The sequence below is a fragment of the Microtus ochrogaster genome, unplaced genomic scaffold (genome assembly GCF_000317375.1).
Source record: "Microtus ochrogaster isolate Prairie Vole_2 unplaced genomic scaffold, MicOch1.0 UNK2, whole genome shotgun sequence".
Classification (NCBI taxonomy): Eukaryota; Metazoa; Chordata; class Mammalia; order Rodentia; family Cricetidae; genus Microtus; species Microtus ochrogaster.
The window spans coordinates 20,662,189-20,667,206 of record NW_004949100.1 but is presented as its reverse complement, the minus strand read 5'-3'; the positions used below and the strand labels follow the sequence as shown (position 1 = coordinate 20,667,206).

General features: G+C 46.3%; 1 protein-coding gene across 3 annotated transcripts in view; it reads left to right on the top strand.

Annotated features, from left to right (window-relative positions):
- The window catches only part of Ryr2 (ryanodine receptor 2), a 574,535-nt gene that overhangs the window by 39,624 nt on the left and 529,893 nt on the right, over positions 1 to 5,018 (top strand). The gene's annotated exons all lie outside the window — the stretch shown is intronic.

The following is a 5,018-nucleotide window of genomic DNA, read 5'->3' as shown; positions in this document are numbered from 1 at the left end:
TCCCTCCCTCCCTCCCTCCCTCCTTCCCTCCTTCCTTCCTCTCTCCCTCTCTTTTCAAGGCAGGGCCTCACTGTTAGTTCTGACTATCATGGAACTCACTATGTAGACCAGGCTGTCTTGAACTCACAGACATTCACCTGCCTCTACCCTCCCAGTGCTGGAACTAAATGTGTGCCCCACCATGCCTGGTACTGCCAGGATTCTTGCACATTGAACTATCTCCCCAGACCCAGGGTTTCTTTTGATGGTGTGAAGGATTTAGATCAAAAGCTGGAATATAGGCATCCAAAGCTCCTCCTTTGACAAACCCCAGGGTGCCTCTTATTCCATAATCACCTCTGTTCTTTGTCTGTGCTCCTTTGAGCTGTTGCTCAGAGGACTTGAGAAGAATGTGAATTGGAGAGGCAGATATGCCAGCTTCCTGTTGGGACCCAAAGGGCTGATGTGCTGTTGTGTTAGGTTTCTCATTGCTGTGACAGTGAACCCCACATAAACAACTGGAGGGAGGGAGAATTTCCTCTGACTTACAGCTTAGTGGGGTTCAGTTTGTCATGGTGGACTGAGCATGGTGGGTAGAGGCGCTCCCATCTCAGTGGCCAGAGAGGAGAGGTCCAGACCTGGATACCGATTGGGGGAGGGGGAGAGACACAGAGACAGACAGACATACACACACAGATCCTGCACTTGAGGGCTTTCCCCATTAACCCCTTTATTCCATCCAGTCCCCTAGCCTGTGGCTTGGAGCCACCACACTGTAGGTAGGTCTTCCCACCTTAGTTAATCTTGTCTGGATCTCCCTCACAGACACCCCCAGAGGTGTCTCAGTGCAATCCACTTGATGCTCAGAATGAACCATCAAAGCCATGTCTAAGCATAAGCAGTGTTCCCTGTCATAAACTATGAAATGAAATGCTCTTCACTATGTTTCTCCATCTCCATACTCCAAATCTGAGACACAGCCATGCGTTAGTCACTTTCTGCCTCCTATGTTGTCCCCTTACCACTTTTCCGAATGGCTCTGTGACAGGTTACCAGGGAGCTCTCAAGTGCTTTCCCAATATTTCAGTGGCTCAGTAGCCATAGCTGGCTTCCATATTGGATAGCATGGGTCTAAATAATAACCAGCTTCCTCCTCACCCAGCGACTTCGCTGCTGGCCTATGAATACTTTCAGGTGTGTTCTTGCCCTCCCTTATCTGCCCACACATTCCTCCTTCAGAGGGTCTCAGCTGTAACCCCGTCCCTAGGTATGGTGGGGGAGGAGCCAGTGCTAGCCCAGCCCCTCACATCTGTCTTTACTTGGGTACCCAATAGGATCTTAGATTAAGCCTTTTAAAAAATTTCACCATCCGAGGCTGGTTTCTCTGTTCTTAGCCACCGTTCCTGGATTCTAATGTTCCCTCTAATTTCCTAAAGCAGTTAAGACTATTAGCGCACTTAAGGGAAAAGCTGTGACTGCCTGGAAGCCCTGAGCTCAGGGCGCTGTGGAGACCGAATGGCACTTGTCAAAGCCTGGCGCAGCTAAGAAAGTGCATAGCTCTTGCTGGCAGCCAGGTGAAGAGGCACAGAGAGCTGTGCACAAGCACCAGACTCCTTATTGCTTTTATTCATGAGCAGAGCAAGCGTTTTCTTGGTAGCAGCAGTGGAGGAGGGAGATCTCATGACCTCAGTCTCCTTGATGCAGATGCGCGGAAGAGCTGAAGTTGGCACCCGACACTCCTAACCTGTTCCTGTTCCCAGCGCCAGTCCTGTAGTTTCCTGGAGCTTTCCCTGTTCCCAGTTTCCTGCTTAGGTGCTTCAGTTTTGCCTGGGTGTTTCCTGAGTGCTCTGGTCCCTGTCTGTTTCCTACAGAGGAAAATCAAAAGCTGATTTGGTCTCCACCTAAGATGAAGTAAACTGCTGATTTCACCCTCCGCACCCATGCAGGGAGCATGAAATGAGCCCGCAGAAGGGCTGAGGCTGTGCACCTGGTGGCCTGTGACCCCAGGGAGCCAGAATGACCTTGTCCTCAGAGATGGGCTCCGTGGGGATGAATAATAAGAAGTGCAGAACTAGGACACCCATGCATTGCTTCATGTGTATTTTATTGAGTTGTCTTTCAGCAAAAAGCATCCCACCAGCAATGTTATCATTTGTATTCCATTTTGGCGTGGTTTGTGAAATGTAAGCTTCAAATGTTTTGTAATTTAATTTCTGTCAGGCTTACAGAGTAGAGACCCTCAAATTAAAACCAATTTAAAAGCACTCTCTGGGGCATTAAGATGGTGTTTGCAGTGGCCCCTCCCCTACAGAACTGTTTTGTAAGATTTTGTCCATCTCAGCTATAGGGGAGAAACTGGTTTGGTGGGCGAATACAAGTTAAGGAATCAGAATCCTCTGGGTTCAAGTCTTGGTTCCCCTATTGGAAGAATTATGTATCCTTTCTCAGTTTACTACCTCCTCCCATTCATATAAAATAAAATCTATCCTAGTAGAGAGAAAAATTTAATGTGCTCAATTAACATTGCTGTCCCCACTGCTGTTCCTCTGCTGACCACTGAGAGGGGGTACAGTGGTCACTTTCCTGACAAGAAGCAACTTGAAGAAAGGAAGGAAGGGTCACCTTTGGCTCACACTTCCAAAGTGCAGCCTCTCATGGTGGGTAAGCACTGCAACAGGAGCATCCACGGCCAGGAGGAGACACACGGATGCTGGCGCTTAGGGGACCTTCTCCTTTGTATTCAGCCCAGGCCTCAGCCTGTGGCATGCGTGCTGCTGCTCACATTCAGGGCAGAACCTTCCATTCCATCTAATGCCATCTAGCAACTACCTCACATCCGCCGATGCCCAGAGGTTTGCTTGTGTTATGTTGTCAGGAATGCTGCAGCAAGGATTGTAAACAGAGGCATTTGCACAACAGAAATATACTTTAATGCAGTCTGGAGGTTGGAAGTCTGATATCAAGGTTCCTCTTAGGGCTTCTTTCCTGGGTTGTAGGCGCTTCCCTTCTCCAGTGTCCTCATCTTAAAAGGGCAAGAGGGCTGGGGTCCACTGTAATGACCTTATGTGAACGTTAGAAATCCTTTAAGATGTCATCTTGAAATCTGGTCTCATTCTGAGGTCCTTTGTGGCAGGGATTCAACTCATGAACTCAGGTGATAACTTCAGCCCTTGGCCCTGCCCGTCTTAGTGATTTCTGCAAGGCCCTGGACAAGGGTAAGCAGTGTGACTAGAACCATGTGGTGTCACTTCGCTCCGCTGGAGAGTCTGAGTCCCTGGAGGGAAGGTCACTGCGGGGTTAGAGGCTGAATGGGCTTTCATTCTTCAGCTGATGTTGGCTTTCAGCCGTAAGTTATACTTTAAATTTGATGGCATTGGTAGCAGTGTGGTAATTAGCCTGTGACTCCTCCCCCCTGGGAGGCAATGTGGGCCATCCCAACTCTTGAATTCTTCCTTCCTCTCTCCCTCTCACCCATAACTTGGTTACTGGTTCCTGATGAATCATCTACCTCATAGTCTAGCAAAATCAGAATTAAAGAAGCATAAATGTTTTTGTTTGAAAGGAGAAATCTCATATGTTCTCTTTAAAGGACCACTGATGGAGGCAGATGCATTCGTAATGCCAGATGTTCCAGGAATTTTTTTTTTCTATTCCATGGATATGTCAACCAGCAGAAAATAGTGCATTTTCATCTTGCCAGAAACCAAGTTGGGTGAATTGGAAGTTGCTGGCTCTGAGCTGTTAGCAGAATGCGTGCTGGCATCCCAGGCTCCTCTTACAGGCCTCCTTCTGCACGGATGTCCTTTGCAAAGGACCCTTCATAAACATCGGCAGAACTCTTTGTGAGGGATACCCCTTGCTGTCAACTTGACAGGTTGTGGAGTCGCCTGGGAGACACACTTCTGAGCATTTCTGTAAGGGTCTTTTCAGGAAGAACTGTGCAGGGGAAAGTCATTTTGAATGGGGATTCCAGGCTGAATAAAATGGAAACGTGGCAGAAACCAGCTGAATGTCAGAATTCAACTGCCTGTCTCCTGACCTCATACCTGTGCTATGGTAAATAATAAATGTTTAAAAAGAGTAGCATTTTTTCCTACGTATATTTATTATTGAAAACATTTTTTTCTCTGCCTAGTACTAGCCTAGATTTGTTCTTGAGGGACAGTGAGTCAATGAGAAATATTCAAAATTTAAAAATGAATAATCTACTGAGGATGAATTAAATTGAAGTATGTCTTAAAGTTTATATGACCATTTACACTTCCCAACCCTTCTGGAGGAGCAGCAATTTTGTGCTACTTTTTGTATAAAGAATAGGAAAAGATGCACAGTCTATAAACTAGTTAGAGCAGTAGTTCACTTCCCTCTTTTTGCTAGGGCCAGTGTATCTGCCTTGTGATGAGAGACTCAGGGCAAGTGAGAAACCTCAGTTGGTAAAACTTTAGAATCAAGTTTTTGGTAATTTCTGTTATTCAGTTATTACTGTTTGTTCTAAAAATATATTTATTTTATTTTTTGTTTGTGTGTGTATGTGTTTATATGTGAGTATGTACATGTGTGTTGTTGGGGTTTCTGTCCTGCCCAGTTCCCGCAATTGTTAATTCCCAAAGAAATCACACAGAGGTCTACATTAATTATAACCTGATTGGGCCATTAGCTCAGGCTTCTTATTAACTCTTATAATTTATATTATCCCATTATTCTTGTCTATGTTAGCCACATGGCTTGGTACCTTTTTCAGTGAGGCAGTCACATCTTGCTTCTTCTCTGGATGGATCTGGACTGCAGAGGAATGGGCTTCTTTCTTCCCAGAATTCTCTTGTTCTCTTTGACCCACCTCTACTTCCTGTCTGGTTGTCCCACCTATACTTCCTGCCTGGCTACTGGCCAATCAGCATTTATTTAAAATATAATTGACATAGCCTAGGCAGTTTGGATGCTCAACTTGCTGAACCTGGATGGAGGTGGGGGCGGTCCTTGGACTTCCCACAGGTCAGGGAACCCTGATTGCTCTTCAAGCTGATGAGGGAGAGGGACTT